Source organism: Perognathus longimembris, chromosome 2 (assembly GCF_023159225.1).
Source record: "Perognathus longimembris pacificus isolate PPM17 chromosome 2, ASM2315922v1, whole genome shotgun sequence".
NCBI classification, from domain to species: Eukaryota; Metazoa; Chordata; class Mammalia; order Rodentia; family Heteromyidae; genus Perognathus; species Perognathus longimembris.
This window is the reverse complement of record NC_063162.1, coordinates 26,648,300-26,667,465: the sequence shown is the minus strand read 5'-3', so window position 1 is coordinate 26,667,465 and position 19,166 is coordinate 26,648,300. Positions and strand designations below refer to the sequence as shown.

At 40.1% G+C, this 19,166-nt stretch overlaps 1 long non-coding RNA gene across 1 annotated transcript in view; it reads left to right on the top strand.

The window, feature by feature from the left end:
* LOC125346252 overlaps positions 1-19,166 on the top strand; it is a 110,090-nt gene that overhangs the window by 78,260 nt on the left and 12,664 nt on the right. Inside the window, exons 2-4 of the long non-coding RNA XR_007209884.1 lie at positions 13,607-13,724; positions 13,944-13,955; positions 17,228-17,231. This is a non-coding gene — a long non-coding RNA (uncharacterized LOC125346252). The remainder of the gene's footprint in view (positions 1-13,606; positions 13,725-13,943; positions 13,956-17,227; positions 17,232-19,166) is intronic.

Genomic DNA, 19,166 nt, shown 5'->3' with positions numbered 1-19,166 from the left:
CCATTGATTATCACAAAGACTTGATTACTGTGTGTGCATGAGCAGACTTGAAGACCAGTCAGCTCTACTCAGCACTCTGTCTGTTCTTCCTCAATACACACTGCGCTAGCTGCAGACTCAGTACTTGGGCTCCACCATGACCTTCAAGGTTCCAACCACCGAGCCCTTCACTGTTTGAGCTGCAGAAACTTCACTGCGGTTCCTTGCCAAACCTTCTCCCTGTCCACAACCAACTCTTCTGTTCATATTTTACCCAAAAACCCTTGCAAGCTATCCTAAGATTCTCTGAGCTATGACTGTGTGTTTCAAACCTGCAACTCAGTCTCAGCAGATTGCCCTTTGTTATAACCCCCTGAAACAGGAGGAGCCATAACACACTTTTCTTTCTAGAAACCAGCCTTACATTCCACCCTAGGTTTAAGGTTTTGGGAAGAGGCCTGCTTATTCTGTAACTAGCATTGTCAGTCTTGCCAGTGGCATCTGACTTACCTTGTAATTGTGTCTTTGGATTCCTGTAACCCACTTGTGGGAACAACTAACATTGCCCGGAACTGTTTTCTAGTTGTCTGTATTGCATCTGTGTCTCTGTGCTTTTCTTCTGTCTTGTCACTGAGTATATGAATTCATCCCCCTTCTAAGCCATTCCTGATTTTCTCTTTGTCATGAACCTTCCTATTGGTAGGACTTTAAACCAAGTATTTTTTATTTGATTCATTCCGCTTTAAATTTTTCACTTTCAATTACAAAGTGCATCTCTTGAGTCTTTATTTATTTATTATTTGTTTGTTTATTTACTTATTTGTTTATTGCCAGTCCCATGCCGGAACTCTGGGCCTGGGCGCTGCCCCAGAGTTTCTTTTGCTTATGGCAAGCCTCTACCATTTGAGTCACTGCGCATTTCTGTTAGCCAGTCTTTACATCACAAATTGTATTCTTTGTATTACATAGCTGTTTATTTTATTCTTTTTGACCTCATTCGCTTATTCATGGCCTCTTTGATTTCACTGACAATAATTACAATCATTTTTGTTATCTTCGAATAGTTGTCTAAAGGAATGTACATGTAGCCCATCCCTCTGTGTGTGATGCATATGATCAGTTACCCCTTCCCTCATTCTCCCTCTGTCTGCTGTCTATCCCTTTCGGGTGATTCTCCTCCAGTTTCTTGGTTCCATTCTCAGTGAGTGACAAGACAACATTCACTTTCATTCCTCTACCCACAGGTCTGTTTCTCACACTAGATTGTACCCTGGTTCAGACAAGACATATTTCAGCTTCCTAATACTCACTTCGATGGACTGCCTGTTACATGTTCAAAGGAGTTACACCATGGAAACCATACTTTATTCTATTATTGTGTCTATATGTATATATTCCTGGATGTATTTTAATATGTTTATATTTTAAGTGTAACTCTCATTAATAAAGACAGCATGTACTTTTTCTCTCACCGAGGCTCATTTAACTCAATATGAATTTTTTCCAATTCCATGCATTTCTCTGCAAATGTCAGATTATTCTTCCTGATAGATTAATAATACATACATTATATATACATATATAGTGTGTGTTTCTATGTTACATTACTTAGCATAGGTTCCTATGTGTGCATTATCTATTGTCTGCTGATTCTCTAGTTGGCTTTCCACTGAGTTGGAGGAGTCCTCCCATGGAATGTGCTCAGGACTCAGTGCCCTCTGCTTGTGCCTGGGGGCTTCTACTTCCACAGTCCATGGATCTCCTTTTCCCTCAGTGTGGCCTCACACATGACTGCTGATGAAATCAAAACTACTTTTCAACAGCACTTACTTCCACAGCAAGTTTGTCAACATTTGGGTGTGAGAATATAGAGTGTCTATTGAGTGTGTCTAGAGGAAGAATAGTGAGCAACATCACCCATTATTCTTATTTCTTCTATTTTTTTTGTGCCAGCCCTGGGGCTTGAACTTAGGACTTGAATGCTATCCCTGCACGTTTTTGGTCAAGGCTAATGTCCACCATTGGAGGCAAAGCTCTAGTTCCATTTTTTTAGTGGTTAATAAGAAATGAGTCATGGGCTTTCCTTCCTGGTTTTCAACCAACAATTCTCAGATATCAGCCTCCTATGTAACTAGAATTACAGGAGTAAGCCACTGATGCCCAATTCATCTCCTTTCTTTTGCATATATATGTACTTAATAACTTAATAATATATTAATAATACGGAAGTTTGAACTCAGACCTCACATGGGCTACAAAAGTTAGTGGCCAAATAACTCAACCTTCTTGAAAATTAGTTTTAAGACCAGGTCAGGTAAGAGCTAATCCAAACAACAGAGCTAATACCTCATCCCCATAAGATTTGTTATTCTTAAAAAGAAAATACATAACAAGTGCTGGTGGGCTTTTTGTTTAAGTAGAACTCTTGTACATACTGGTATGAATATGAACTACTACAGACATTGTGCAATATTACCTATGAGCTCTGCAAAACTTAAAAGAACTATCATAGGATCAAACAATCCCAATGCTTCTAAATTACCACAGAAAAGGAAAACATTATGTTGACATAACTGTAGCCCATTTTGCTACACCTAAGACAGAGACATCTTGCACAAAAAGATAAAAAGGTAAATAATAGCCTACATATACACAATAAAATACTAAATAGATACACAAATGTAATCTTATTGGTGAAACATGCAGAAGTGGAAACATTGCATATTGAAATAATCTAGGCAGAAACATAATAGATGCATTATTGAATTCCTTGAAATTGAGTGTATAATGTTGATTAATACAATTTGGGAAGAGTTGTATAGAATGAGAATTTGGGAAGCTTGATTAAAGGTATTAAGTTAGAATTAGAGAGGAATAAAAACACATGAAGTCAGCTTGGTGCCACTGGCCCATACCTATAATCTGAGGAACATAGTTTGAAGCCAGCCAGGCAGGAAAGTCTGTTAGACTCTTAACTGCAATTAACTACCAAAAACCAGAAGTAGCTCATGTGATAGCGTGCTAGCCTTGACCAAAAAAACACCTCCAGAACAGCATCCAACTTTGAGTTTAAGCTCCTGGACCCGTAAAAAAAAAAAAAAAAAAAAAAAAAAAAAAAAAAAAACACAGACAGAGATAAAAACCCATAATGTCTCAGACACAGTAGGGGAATTTGGTTATGATAGTGTAGTGCCTATTTTCTAAAGATAGAAGAAATAATTGTGAATGATTTACCACAATGAAATTATAAACATGCAAGGATATGAATATGTTGAACCTGATGTGAACTTCAAACAATGTATATGCTTCAAAGATATCTCGAGGGGCTGGGGATATGGCCTAGTGGCAAGAGTGCCTGCCTCATATACATGAGGCCCTGGGTTCGATTCCCCAACACCACATATACAGAAAATGGCCAGAAGTGGCGGTGTGGCTCAAGTGGCAGAGTGCTAGCCTTGAGCAAAAAGAAGCCAGGGACAGTGCTCAGGCCCTGAGTCCAAGCCCCAGGACTGGCCAAAAAAAAAAAAAAAAAAAGATATCTCGAAATGTACCATAAGTTTGAATACTTTTTCAATATATCAGGTTCAGCTCCCTAGTCTGTGCTGCATCCCTGGCTGGTCAGTTCTCTTTTGGCTTTCCCAATAAATCCATCTTTTTGCTTGAGACTGTCTCTGAGTGGTAGACTCTTGGAAAGAAGTGGAATCCCCTCCCTCGAACCCCATAGCTCATAATTTTATAATTTTGAAGGTTTGCCTGGCATATATTTTAGTGGCCAAACAACACATGGTACAAAGTTCATGCACTCGGGGCTGAAAAGATTTCTGTAAAGACTTATATTTATAAAATCATATCTATAAAGAATATGTATACTTTGTGGATCTGTGTCTATACACTCATGTATGTACAAATGGACATATCAACATAGACACTAGTATTAACTACAAATTACCTGAAAAAGTTATTGCCTTTGGGAGAACATAGGAAATGGAGTTACTTTGTATTTAACATTTTAATATGAAAGAAAACAAAATGAATGGCCTTCATGTTTCAGATGTACACTTTGTTTATATTCTGCAGTTTCATAGGATAATGACTTTATGTTCTTGGCATCATCATTCCTGTTGAATGTAAAACAATAGGGGAAAGGTAGAAAAATAATTGAATAGGTGATGCTTTCTGCGATTTTTTTTCTTCTTGGAGAGAAAGAAAAAGACTTAAAAACATACAAATAATAACATGCAAAAATATGAAAGCATAAATTCACACATGACTCTAGATTGGCTGAATAATACCTCAAGTTTTCTTTCTTGTTCACAGAAACATCAAAACAGGGTCATGCATTCTAACCTTAATGTATTTTCCTTTGACACATTCCCATCCTATTTCACTACAGGCAGGGTCAGCATCTAGGAATTCTCACTCTGTTCTGAAGTATAACCTCTAGAAACTCTGGCTGGCACTCAGCTGATTCTGTCTTTTACCATCCTCCCCTTGTGTTCTCTACACTTAGCACGGAGTAGAACAGCAGCCTCTTTGTATTTCTGGTGCCTTCCATCTTCCTCTACATGGCAAAGGAAATCTGAGGACAGACAGGAAATCAAGAATGTTTATTATCAAGAACATAACAGAGGAGAAATGACTCCAAGAGATCATCTCTGGATTATTTTGCTGTTTTTCAGTGATAATGTACTGAGCACTGAGCACACAGCTGTAGCTGTGCACTGGAAACTGGCATGATCAAAACAAGTGCAATGAAAGACTCCGAAGAGCAGGTGTGTTTGTCCAGAGGGATGAATGGGCTCCTGGATCGTGAGGACAGAGGTGACATGAGCGTTGAGGGGAGGGAAGGCATCCAGCATGAGGGAAGAAGCAGCCAGTGACCCAGAGGAAGAGCCGGCACAGTAGCAGGCAGACAATGCTTCTCCTGAGACAGGAATAAAGCAGAGCTGGTACACGGGTGGCAGGGAAGAAAATCCTTTAGCCACTGGGATGGCGTCCAGGTCCTTCAGGTCAACTAGGTATTTTAGGATAAAGTTCTGTAAAATGCTAGTCTGGAATAAAAAGAGCTCCATATGGGGCAGACCCTCTCCTACACAGTTCCATTTTCCTAGGGAAAAAAACACACAAAGCACTGGAGTGTAGTCCATCCTGGGAATGAAACACAGATACTGAGTCCACCTAACACTGTCTCAGTGTCTTAATAAGAGTTAACACAAGATTGGGACTTTCTGAGAACTCTAGAGGACATTTTTGGGATTGGAGATGTGTCCTGAGTTGTTAAACTGCAAGAAAGTCTTGCTTTGCCTACATAATTGAAGTCCTGAATCCCCTAATCATTCCCCTGGGTAGTTTGCTCTGCCAATGTATAAGACTTTTTTAAAGCTTGGCCTCCACACCAACATGTGGTTTTTGTCTTTAAAAGGTTTGTGCTAGCTCAATTCTAGACTGCAGGTCTTTGAGACAGGAGTCCACATGCAATCCCTGACTCTCCAATCAATACTCCCAATTCCACGTCTCAAAATGTGGTTTCTTTGTTTCATGCAACTGAATTCCCCTACAGCAACAGACTTTCCTGTCTGGGCTTGCTTTGAATCCTGATCTTCAGGTATTAGGTCTCTGAGTAGCTGAGATTACAGGCGTGTGCCACCAGTACCCAGATAAAATTTCTAATTTTAATGACAAAGCAACCTACAAAATTAACTTTCATGTTCATGTTCTTTCATGTTCTGCCCTTAACTGCTTGTTATAATTATTTGAGTCATATAGTAAATGACTTCTTACTTTTCCCTAGCTACAAGGCTCACCAAGAAACAAGATCATTCAAGGTGTAACATTATCACACAAAACTTTTTTGACCTTTCTTTCCTTTAACGGCACCTGCAATTATATGAGTGACACAGCCTCTTAACTGTTTACTTTGCCCTAGATTCAAGGTTCACAAAGACTTGGGATTATTCAAGCTCTCATGTTATCAAATCAGACTTTCCTGACCTCCATTTTACTCAACTGCTTTTATACATATTAACTAAGTTCATGTTCATCCTAAAAGTCACTTGTGAGGATGAATCACAAAATGTTTAAAAACACAATAATAAACTTAGTTTATTATTTGCACCAGAGAAGGCTGGATATGGAAGAGATTATTCTTCCAAGAGGTGCTTCATGCCCTGCCTGCCTCAGGGCTGGAGGGCACTCCCTGTGTTTGTTACGTCATCAGTATATTCCAATCTTCTCTGGGAAGTAAAAGTCACATGTTGTAGCAAGCCCTTACTGCTGTTAGGGCTTCAGAGCTAGGTTCTCAACAGCCACAGTACCACAGTTCATCCTGAAGCAGTTGTTCATAGGGACATCACTTCAAATGGAGCCTAAAGGGATGATGAATTATTCAAGCATCAAAAGTTGACTAAACAGAGGTTCAAATCTTGATCTTCTATTCATTAGTCAAGGGACATTGGAAATGAGTTTAGAATTCTCAGACCTCAGACCTATGAGACATGACACGCTTGGAGCAGGTAAAATGTTTATATCAGCTCAGTCCTTTGGTTGCTTGAACATTCTTTGGATCACTGGCTCAGGCCAGAAAGGATCAAAAGCCCTTCAAATATATAGTATGTATGTGAATCTACATCAAGCACCCTGACAAACATAAAAGAAATGTGTTCAATTATTAGAACATATTTCCTTCCTTTCTTTACATAAAAGTCACCATACTGACGAGAAACTTACCACAAAGAGTAGGCACAATAGAAAGTATTTCAAATGAGTTGTAAAATACAAAATATTTTGACATTACAGGTGTGAGCCAATAGCATCTTTCTCTTAAATGATTTTTTTTAATTACCTTATTTTTAAGTAGTTAGTAAAGGCAGGTGCTATTTAACAAAGCAGTTTATGAACACAATGCATCTTCATCAGCCCCTTCAACATTCTCTTTCCTCTTCAACCTACCATTCCCTTACTTTTATTAATTTTGTGATTCATGCAATAAAATCTTGACTAAAGTCTTAAAGTTCTTGATTTTGTTTTCAGTGTATTTGAAAGTTATTTCCTTAATGGACTTTACTGATAACATCCCAGACGTAGAACAGTTGGAAATGATTCTTCCACCTACACATTATGATTATCATCCCATCAATTCCCCTTTGTACTGGGTTGTTATGATTTCTACAATTATTCATTATGTATTCTCAATGTGCCTTTTCAATGACTGTCTTCTGAATTTTCTTGAAAGTGTATAGAAACCAGGACAGTAAAACACAAAAGAACAGTAATGTTAATGTTTATACATATATAGTTCTCATCACAAGAAATTTTGTTTCTTAATATAGTACCAGTTTATTGTTCAGTGTCCTTCTGGTTTAGGTTGCAAGTTGACTGCCTTTAGCATTTCTCACATCTGCATATGGGATTACTCTACTATTTCATATATCTTAGAATATCTTACTAACTTCTATATTAAAAACATGATAGTAGCGGCTGGGGATATGGCATAGTGGTAAGAGTGCTTGCCTCGTATACATGAGGCCCTGGGTTCAATTCCCCAACACCACATATACAGAAAATGGCCAGAAGTGGGGCTGTGCCTCAAGTGGCAGAGTGCTAGCCTTGAGCAAAAAGAGGCCAGGGACAGTGCTCAGGCCCTAAGTCCAAGCCCCAAGATTGGCCCCCCCCCCAAAAAAAATGATAGTATATTCTTATAATCCTTGCTTGTTGGGGATTCTCACTGCCCTTCAACCAGCCCTGGGGCAGTGTGGGAGGGAGACCCTCCCACCTTCCAGCCTCAACCGGAAGAGAAGCAAGCCGGGCTAGGCCTCCCAGCTTGGCCACATGTCTGATGGGGGGCGGGGCTGTAGTCCCCCCCCCCCACACACACACAGAGGTAGTTTCATGACATCACCTAATGGGCATCCCAGTCAGCCAATCAGTCAGTTGCCCCAAGTCCTTCCCCTTCCGCCTTTGTCATCATAATAAATCCTTCTCCCCACCCTCTGGGCGGCTGAGACCCGTTCACCCATCAAGGTGTCTCCCTGATGTCTCTCTTCCTGCCACCACTCCTGACACGTGAGGGGATGGGGGGAGGGGAGGCTTCAGCAACCTTTCCTCAACTTAATCCATGAGAGTACGCTTTTGCCCTCTGCTGGAGGAAGACAAGGCCCAGTGCTCTTTTATAGTTTTGGGGTTCAGGCACTTTCCCCGGGAAATAGGGGAAAAGGGATCCTTGAGGTCCCAACACTCGCTACTTGAGAGTTTTAGGCAGAATGATTATAGGTTTAAGCCAGGAATGAAATTCAAACCAAAGGGTTGAAAATGTGGCTCAAGTAGTAGAATACTTGATTAATATAGAGGAGGTGCTGAAGGCCATCCCCAAAACAACCTCATTTCAGAGAAGTGTTATTGCCAGATGAAGAATTCTCCCTTGAAAAGTTTTCTGTCTGCATCTTAAACATATTATGCTAACACTTGCTGACTTCTACAGTTTCTAAAGGAAAGATAGCCATTTACTGCTGTAGAAGCTACTCTACATGAGGAATTGCTTCTCTCTTGCTACTTTCAAGAGTTTTCTTTGGCTTTAATTTTAAACATTGATTAAGTGTATGAATAGTATGAATCTCTATGGTTTATTTGTCACAACTTTTGTTGAATTTCCTACATGAATTTCATTCATGACTTTCCTTGAATCAGAAACCTTTCTGGGCTGGGGATATAGCCTAGTGGCAAGAGTGCCTGCCTCGGATACACGAGGCCCTAGGTTCGATTCCCCAGCACCACATATACAGAAAACGGCCAGAAGTGTCGCTGTGGCTCAAGTGGCAGAGTGCTAGCCTTGAGCGGGAAGAAGCCAGGAACAGTGCTCAGGCCCTGAGTCCAAGGCCCAGAACTGGCCAAAAAAAAAAAAAGAAAAAAGAAACCTTTCAGCCATTATCTCTTCCAATATTCTGCCTCTTTTCTGTCGTTAGTATGTCTGGCACTCTGGGGACAAGTACTTCATCATCTTTTGTTGTACTCCCTGTTATGTCTTATATTTGTTGCTTATCTCTTCTTCTTGCTAGTGTCTACTTTTAACTTTTCATCTTTTACTTATTCTATTTTCTGTTGGCAAGCCATTTATGGAATAATTTCATCTATGTCTTCCTAGGAAAAGCACAACAAACAGTCAGAATTTACTTATGAAATCTTGGTAAGCTGCACTACTGATCTGTTTGCCACTGGCACTGAGACAACCAGCATGACCCTGAGGTACGCTCTGCTGCTCCTGATGAAGCATCTACATCACAGGAAGGACCAATTACAGAAGGATAGTGAGAAGATACTACTAGCATCTTTCAGCTTGTTTGTCTTAGAAGAAATTCATTCTTCTTAGTTCTTCTTCTTTGCTTTTGGCAAAACTGGGATTTGAACTCAGGGTGTCACACTTGCTAAGCAGCCATTCTGCCACTTTTAGGCTGAGCACAGACACCTGTGGACCACTGCTACAGTGGCCTGTGGGGACTGGAAAGTTGAGCAGGGTGAAATCAATTCTGGGGAAACAGCATCTAACACAAGCCTGTGAGATCAGGATACTTGAAACATACACTTTTTCAAGTGTCATTTTGATTTAATTTAGCATTTGATTCTAGTTTCTCTTTCTATGACTACTGTACATTTTTCTCCACACTGTTTTGATTCTATTTATTTGTTATTTGCTTAATGCCCGTAGCTGGGCTTGGACCTATGGCCTAAGGCTCTTGATCAATCTTTGCGCTCAAATCTGGCACTGTACAGATTGAATTATGCTTCCCGTTCCAGCTTTTCGCTAGTTAATTGTAGATAAGAGTGGCTTGGATTTGTCTGCCTTTTTTATTTGAACTTCTATCATCAGTCCTCTGTTTCTTGAGTAGCTAAGATTATAGGTGTAAGACAGCAACATCTCACCTGATTATTTTTTAAGCATTTCATTAATTCTATTGAAATCATCTCCATGAATGGTAACCTATAGGTTCAAACTAATGTATCAAATTGATTGATGACCAGTATACATTCTATTTCTGTTAGTCATCTCTTGCTTGTATCTTGTCAGATAAAGCTCAGGAAGAGATTGACCATCTGATTGGCAGACACCAGAGCCCTCCATGCTGGACAGGAGCCAAATGCCCTACACAGAAGCTGTGCTGCATGAGGTCCAGAGATACATTCATCTCATACCCAACAACCTGCCCCATGCAGTGACCCATGACATTAAGTTCAGAGACTACTTCATTCCCAAAGGAAGCAACTTTTGTCAACTGCACTTCAGTGCTATTGATGTTCCCAGATCCATAGAATAATCCTACCTGTATCAGCTTGAAAGAATTTGGAGCTACTTCCAGTTTTGTGTTTTTAAAACTTTAACCCAGATCTCATTATCTGGCTGTATGAGTCTTCTGAATTTGTTTTACTTCTTTGAAATTATTTGGCTATTCATAGGTGTTATGAGTTCCAAGGAATGATGCATGTTCAGTTTGTTAATCTTGTAAAGACTTCTACGGGATTTTTTACATGGATATCAATAGATCTGTGTGTAATGGTGGAAGGGCTTAACTATGAGTCATTGTCATTACAGGAATGATCCACCAGTACCAGGTCTTTAACTTCTTTGAACACCTTACTACACCTGCTATGGTGTCCAGGACAGTGCTGGAAAGACTTGTGTGAGTGGGAATTCTTCTTTCTCACAAGGGAGATTTGAAGGCTTTACTACCTCACTCCCAAGAATGATGGCTTAAGTAGATTTTAGTAAATGTCATTCTACAGATAGGGAAATTTGTTCTCTTCTTAGAACACATATTCAACTTTTATTATTGCATTTGGATTAGCATGAACATCTTGTCTTCATACACTAAAGCAATTCTTTTTCCTTTGTTTCCTTTCATTATATTAATATTACCAGAGAATCCAGCCAACAGTCATTTGAAATGTCCCTCAGAATGGCTTTGTGCCATGGTTGTCAATAAAGTAGATTCCTGATAAGATTCTGTTAAAGAAAAATACATATGTTCTATGCATATGACACTGAATCACACTGTTGAGGTGGAGACAAACAACTCTTCTGTTATTATTTATTGTACTACTCTTCTCATTTAATAAGTAGATATCTTCTAGTTCTCTCCATCATTAAGATTGGGCTTTTATGTGTACTTGATTAAAATCAATGGTATGACACTTTAATACCACATTAAATAATAATAGCAAAGAACTCCTGCATGTCAAAATGAGGACAAACTGCATAGCAATATTATATATTGGTTGTATATTTCTTTGAATTTGTTTTTATGTTTTTTTTCCAGAAAATCACATTGTTAAACAAATCAGATATTTATTCATTAGAAGTGAGGTAAACAGATACTATGGGCATTCAAATAGAATCTTCCTTTAAAAACCAGAATCCATGTAAGTTACATGGAAGGGGAAGTGATAAATTGGAACAGGAGGTAGAAACAGAAAACAATGTCCAAGCTTGATAGTAAGAAGAGATCCAGTCATTTAAGTGCCAAATACCCAAACAATCAGTACATGAAAACCATTAACAGTCACTTCAGCAAGATCACTAGCACTGCCTCAGACTTCAGTCCCACTGGTCATGTGATCTGTCTTCTTGGAAATGCCATAGATCTGCTCTGGCCTGGTTTTCTGTTTTATAGCTCAAGAACACCTTGACCTAAGTGATTTCCACTGGAACTTTCTGCTTCTCCATTTCTGTATAACGTAGCTCATATTTATGTGCTGTTTCCAGGGTACCGCGTTATTAACATCCCTGAGATTTGTGTTGTATAACAATAAGGAATTCCCTAACCCAAAAGACTTCAAAACTAGCCACTTTGTAGATGAGCATGGCAACTTCAAGAAAAGTGACTACTTCATGCCTTTCTCAACAGGTAAGAGAAATTAATTTTAGTATGTTCCAGGGGAGAAAACAGCTTATGGTGATCTGTTGCAGCTTAGGTGGCATCTTCTCTGGAGCTGGAAGACCTGCTCTTTGTTCATGTGTCAGAACACTCTCCCAAAGCTCATGCACTTATACTACTCATGGTGGGTTCCCATTGGTGGCTACAATAGGATGGATTTAGATTACTGACACATTTCTTACAATGTGAGAAAGCTGCAGTGACAGTTGTCTGCATTCTCCTGAGGCATCACAGAGATAATGAAGATCTTTCCCTAGAAGTTCAAACCACTTAAAAGTTCCTCACCCACCCCTGCCATGGTGGGTAATGCTTTAATCCTAGCTACTCAGGAAGCTGAGATCTGAGGATCATGGCTCAAAGCCAGCCCAAGCAGGAAAGTCTGTCATACTCTTATCTCAAATTAACAACCAGAAACACTGGAAATGGTTCTGTGGCTCAAAGTTGTAAAGTGCTTGACTTGCACTAAATAGCTTAGGGACAGCTCCCAGGCTCAGAGTTCAAGCCCCAGGTCCAACAGAAATAAAAAATTTCTTCACCTACCAGGAAGAAAGTGGTATGACTCTATCTTCACGGAGGAAATTCTGTATTGTGATGGTCACCCTCCTCAGGGAAGAAACTGACATACAAATATCCATTCCTCAGGAAAATGATTTTCTTCCTCTAGGAGGAGAGGGTTACTTTGGAGAGAAACTGAGCCTGAAAAGCCCAGTGCACTGGGTTTTGTGCTAACAGAGAAAGAGTGCACTAGGAATGTTTGTTAAAGGCTTACCTTCAATTTTCACTACCTATCTCCTGATTTTCTTACTCAATTCCTGGATGTGGCAACCAGATAAACTTCTATATTACTTTTAAAAATACCAAACATAGGAGCTAGGGATATGGCCTAGTGGCAAGAGTGCTTGCCTCGTATACATGAGGCCCTGGGTTCGATTCCCCAGCACCACATATACAGAAAATGGCCAGAAGTGGCGCTGTGGCTCAAGTGGCAGAGTGCTAGCCTTGAGCAAAAATAAGAAGCCAGGGACAGTGCTCAGGCGCTGAGTCCAAGCCCCAGGACTGGCCAAAAAAAAAAAAAAAGTGTTAAAAATACCAAACAGGGCTGGGAATATGGCTTAGTGGTAGAGTGCTTGCCTAGTACACAAAAATATGGCTCAGTGGTAGAGTGCTTGTCTAGTATACATGAAGCCCTGGGTTCCATTCCCCAGCACCACATTTATAGAAAAAGGCCAGAAGTGGCGCTGTGGCTCAAGTGGCAGAGTGCAAGCCTTGAGCAAAAAGAAACCAGGGACAGTGCTCAAGCCCTGAGTCCCAAACACCAGGACTGGAAAAGAAGAAGAGGAAGAAGAGGAAGAGGAAGAGGAAGAGGAAGAGGAAGAAGAAGAAGAAGAAGAAGAAGAAGAAGAAGAAGAAGAAGAAGAAGAAGAAGAAGAAGAAGAAGAAGAAGAAGGAGAAGAAAAAACAGAAATCCTCACTATTTTATCATCTTATTCAAAATGTTTCCCCAGGTTCCCACCAAAATTAAAGACATAAAGGGCACCTACCCAAGACAAGGTGCTATGCTATTTGTTAGCACCTGACTTGAAGACAAAAATTCATGAAATATTTCATACATATATACATAAATTTAACGGTTCTGATGGCATGGGGAAATGTCGAGTGTTTCCTGTCAACATTCCTGTCACTGTTCATTATTTATGTCTTGTCAGTTAAAGTCCAGAAAGAAATTGACTATGTGATTAGCAGACACCAGAGCCCCTGCATGCAGGACAGGAGCCGCATGCCCTACACAGAGGCTGTGCTGCACGAGGTCCAGAGAAACATTGAGTTCATATACCCAACAACTTCCCCATGCAGTGACCTGTGACACAAAGTTCAGAGGCTACTTAAGATGAGCCCTTTTCTCTGCTGCCCCTTTGCGCCCCCTGGTGTTCACAAATTCACAATGCCCTTTCAGATATCTGCCAACACACAATACAGAAGCTGGAACTGATTTCATGTGGCAGCATGATAGATTTTGTGCAGTGTCCAGTTTGGGACTATTAGCCTTCTCCATAGGTCTCTGTAACGTACTTTGTGAATCTTTCACATTTTTTCTGTCTACTTCGAATTGTTTCTGGATATTCACAGGTGTAAAGAGTTCAAAATGAATGTTCAAAGTTCAATTTGTTCGTTTCCTAAAAGATGCATCCGAGATTTTTGTCAAGATATTATTAAAAACAATTCATACTTTTGCCAGATTCTGATGGCTCACACAATAATCCTAGCTATTCAAGAGGCTGAGATCTGAGGATCGTGGTTCAAAGCCAGCTTCAGCAGGAAAGTCTATGACACTCTTATCTCCAATAAACTACCTTCCCACCCCCTAAGAAAAGCTGCAGTGGAGCGGTGGATCACGTGGTAGAATGCTGGCCTTGAGTTAAAGCTTCTCAAGAACAACATCCAGGCCCTAAGTTCAACCCCAAGATTGGCACAAACATGCACACAAAAATATATACATAATTTTGAAAAGAGCTTATTATTTGCTTCAACTGATAGATAACACTATGTCTCTATTTCATTTTGACTGTGCTTCATTTTTTTCGTAATTACGTGCTTTTAGCATTGTAGCTTGCAAACATTTGTTAGTTTTGTTTCCTGGATAAATGACATTTTCCTTGTTATTACAATTTAGATATCTTACTTTTTTAATTAATTTTTTGTGAGATAGAGTTTCCTACCATGTGACTTCAAGCTGGGATCCTCAGATCTCAGCTTCCCGAGTAGCTAAGATTACAGGCAGGAGCCAACAGTGCCCCACCGATGCCTCTACTTCTTATTCTCCTAAATCAGGAATCATTCCGTTATTTTTGAGTGTTTCTTCCAGTATGTCAGCCTTCATAAAGCACCAAATAAGCAGCATTTAGAAGTTCCTAAGGGTGATTGTGTCATTATTTTTTATGGATTAGATTCCAGATATAATTCATAAGGAAGACAGCATACTATGACACTCAATTATATCAGTGGAGGGAAGGAGATAATAATTTGACCGGCTACACTACCATGTATGCTAAATCCTTCATTAAATAAGGTGGTATCTGGCAGATTCATCTATGGTAGATGTTCAGCATTTATGTGTTGTTATGCAAACATGGCAAAAATTTAATCTTTGGTGGAAATAACTAAGTTACCCTCTCTCTGCTTTTGCTTCCATTGATGATCCTTGCCTGATCAGTGTTAATGGCCAGAAATGCAAAAAAAAAAAAAATAGATTAAATTTCTAATCTTATCCTCACTTTTCTTTTGTCGAAGACTTAATGTTTCCTAAGGAATTCTCTGTATTTTACAATTGAAACAAATTGAATTATAACAGGTTTTAGCCTGCTTTTTGGACTTGCTTGTATTTTAGAAAAGCACACCTGATTTACTAATGTTTTTGTTGTTATAAAGGTGTTATTGAGGGGATAAAGTTAAATAAGTCAGGTAAAGCGTATGTTCCTGGGCTGGGAATATGGCCTAGAGGTAGAGTCCTTGCCTTGCATAAATGAAGCCCTGGGCTCAATTCCTCAGCACCACATATATAGAAAAAGCCAGAAATGGCACTGTGGCTCAAGTGGTAGAGTGCTAGCCTTGAGCAAAAAGAAGCCAGGGACAGTGCTCAGGCCCTGAGTCCAAGCCCCACGACTGGCAACAAAAACACACCAAAAAAACAAGAGTATGTTCCTTTTTGGACAGTATGACCCCATCCCTCTCTCTCTCTGAGTTTGTTCCCTCCCATCCCCACTGGCAAGTTGTATTGTTCATTTTCAACACAGAGTCTAGTGAGTAACATTTGTTCCCACTTTTGATGTTTATTTTTAAACTTCTATAAACATGTGCTCTAAAACTTCACCCTATAAACAAAACCTAGCATTGAATCCAAACTCCATAGGAGTTGTGTGGAATATACAGTGACAAACTGGAGTGGGTGTTGCGACAGGCACAAGAGCCCACTCTTGAAGAAAATGGGAGCCCATTCAGAAGTTTTTGCAATACTCGAATGCCTAGCAAGGGAAATGCTTTTTGAGGACACATTATCGCAATCTTTGCCCCTATTCTCAAAAACAGACCCACTGATTGCATCAACGGTCTCATTGGAAATGCCATTAGCTTTTCTTCAAAAGTAGAACTAAGTGATTTCAGTGTAACTCCCATGATTTCGTTATTCACCTGGTTTTCCATGTGTGTTGTTTCCAGGGCACATCTGACATCTCTGATATCTGTGCTATATGATAGCCAGGAATACCCCAACCCAGAAAGGTTTGACTCTTCTGGCCACTCTCTAAATAAGAGTGGCAACTTCAAAAAGATAGAATACTGTTAGTGCATTTGCCTGTGTAACAGCCATTCAAAATTCCATCCAACAACCTTAGTGTCTGGAGCAGATGCAAACAAAGGGCTTAATGTTGTAACAATTACAAACCAGGAGTAACTCCACTCCCCAGTGTTTATTTTGTTTTTCTAGGAAAACAGGTTTATGTAGGAGAGGGTCTGCCCCATATGGAGCTGTTTTAATTCCTGACTAGCATTTTACAGAACTTTAATCTAAAATCTCTAGTTGACCCAAAGGACCTGGACACATTCCCATGGGCCAAAAGGATTTTCTTCCCTGCCACCCGTGTACCAGCTCTGTTTCATTCCTGTCTCAGGAGAAGCACTGTCTGCCTGCTACTGTGCCGGCTCTTCCTCCGGGTCACTGGCTGCTTCTTCCCTCGTGCCAGATGCCTGCCCTCCCCTCAAAGCTCATGTCACCCCCTTTCCTAAAGATCCAGGGACCCATTCACCCCTCTGTAGAGCTTGCAGGGGTCACTGCACAAACATACCTGCTCTTCCGAGTGTTTCATTGCACTTGTTTTGATCATGCCAGTTTCCAGTGCACAGCTACAGCTGTGTAGTTAGTATGTTATCACTGAAAAACAGCAAAATGATTCACAGATGATCTCGTGGAGTCATGTCTCCTCTGTTATGCTCGTGATAATAAGCATTCTTGATTTTCTGTCTGTCCTCAGATTTCCTTTGCCATGTAGAAGAAGATGGAAGGCACTAGAAATGCAAAGAAGGTGCTGTTCTACTCCATGCTAAGTGTAGAGAATGTAAGGGGAGGATGGTAAAAGACAGAATCAGCTGAGTGTCAGCAGAGTTTCTAGAGGTTTTACTTCAAAACAGAGTGAGAATTCTTAGATGCTGACCCAGCCTGTAGGGAAATAAGATGGGAATGAATCAAAGGAAGGAAAATACATTAAGGATAGAATTCATGACCCTGTTTTGATGTTTCTGTGAACAAGAAAGAAAACTTGAGATATTATTCAGAGCAATGTGTGAATTTACGCTTTCATGTTTCTGAGTGTTATTCTTCATATCTTTTGAGTCTTCTTCTTTCTTCCCATCAAGACAAAAATCTCATTTTCTATTATTTTTCTACCTTCCAAGTATTGTTTACATCCAATCTAAACGATGACAGCAAGAACCTGAAGTCATTCTCTCATGAGACTGCAGAATACGAACAAAGTGAACACCTAAAACAGAACAGCAATTATTTTCCTTTCCTTTCCTAATAAAATGTTAAATGCAAAGTAACTTCTCTCTCCACCTCCTCCTTTCTCCCAAATGGAATGACTTTGTCAGACAATTTGTAGGTAACACTACTGTTTATGTGGATATGTTCATTTGTATATACATAAGTACACAGACATAGATCCACATATTAGTTTATAGATAGGATTTTATAAATATACTTCTTTACAGAATTCTTTGCAGCTTCTCGTGCATGACATTTGTAAAACATGCTGTTTGGCCACTAAACTATATGCCAGAAAAACCTTCAAAATTATAAAAACATGAGATATGATTTCTTTTTGCTAATCCTAGAGCTTGAACTCTGGGCCTGGGAAGTGTCTTTGAGCTTCTTTTGGTCAAGGTGAGCATTCTACCATGTGAGCCACAGTGCCACATTGGGCTCTTCTGAGTAGTTTATTGGAAATAAGAAATAAGATTTTCGTGCCCGAGTCAGCTTCAAACAGCAGATCTCAAACTCCTAGGTAGCTAGGATTATAGGTGTGAAGCACTAGTACCCGGCAAGATATGATTTTTTTTTCTTTTTTTTTTTTTTTTTACTTTTTTTTTTGGCCAGTCCTGGGCCTTGGACTCAGGGCCCGAGCACTGTCACTGGCTTCTTCCCGCTCAAGGCTAGCACTCTGCCACTTGAGCCACAGCGCCGCTTCTGGCCGTTTTCTGTATATGTGGTGCTGGGGAATCGAACCTAGGGCCTCGTGTATCCGAGGCAGGCACTCTTGCCACTAGGCTATATCCCCAGCCCAAGATATGATTTTTAATAGTTAATTTCAACTAATATATTGAAAAATATTTAAACTGATGGCATATTTCAAAATGTTCTGAAGCATACATATACTGTATGAAGTTCACATCAGGTTAAACATGTTCGTATCCTCACATATTTATCATTTCTTATGGTAAACCATTCGCAGTCATTTTTCTATCTTTGGATAATGACACTATATTATCATAACCAAGTTTCTCTACTGTGTATTATACACTGTGTATTTTTGTCTATGAGTGTGTGGGGGTAGGGGGGTGTACTGGTACTGGGAACTTGAACTCAGGGCCTTGGTTCTGTCCCTGAACTTTTCTGCTCAAAGTTAGTACTCTACCAGTTGAACCACAACTCCACTTCTGGATTTTTCATAGATAATTGGGCAAATGGTGTTTGGTTCAAGCCCCAGACTGGCACTGCAAACAGCAGAGTCACTACAAGCTCTTGGGAAAACCCAATGGGCACTAAGGCATGAGTTGGCTCTGCCCCAGGCCTACACCTCCTGGAAAGTCCCTTTTCAAAAGAGTCCCTAAGTACAGGTGTCTGTTACCTATTGGGTGTTAATTGCATCATATACTGGGTGATTAGCCTATATAGGCTTTGAAACTGCGCAATACACTAGATGTGCACCTCCAGTCTGTCTCCTCCGTGACCCCCTCGTTTTCATGACTTGGGCTCCACTTGCCGCCCCCCCCCCCCCCCGCCCCAAGCCGCTGGCCCATATTGCTAGGCCTAAAACAGAGACATCTTGCACAAGCACCAAAAGATGAAAGGTTAAAAAAAAGGATACTCATATACCATATAGTACTAAACAGATACACAAATATAATCTTATTTGTGAAACATGTAGTGTAAGGTCGCCCCTGGGAGGGATCCATGCAGATGCCCCCATCTGGCTGTCTCCACCAGTTACCTGTGTT